Source organism: Arachis duranensis, chromosome 4, assembly GCF_000817695.3.
Source record: "Arachis duranensis cultivar V14167 chromosome 4, aradu.V14167.gnm2.J7QH, whole genome shotgun sequence".
Classification (NCBI taxonomy): domain Eukaryota; kingdom Viridiplantae; phylum Streptophyta; class Magnoliopsida; order Fabales; family Fabaceae; genus Arachis; species Arachis duranensis.
In genome coordinates this window covers 50,042,241-50,042,464 of record NC_029775.3, presented here as the reverse complement: position 1 = coordinate 50,042,464, position 224 = coordinate 50,042,241, and positions in this window count along the sequence as shown.

Genomic DNA, 224 nt, shown 5'->3' with positions numbered 1-224 from the left:
TTGCTGTGGCTAGGAAAGGTCTTCCAAGGATGATGCAATCATCCTCTTCCTTCCTAGTGTCTAAGATTATGAAATCAGCAGGGATGTAAAGGCCTTCAACCTTTACTAACACGTCCTCTACTATTCCATAAGCTTGTCTCAAAGACTTGTCTGCCAATTGTAATAAGAACAAGGCAGGTTGTACCTCAATGATCCCCAGCTTCTCCATTATAGAGAGTGGCATA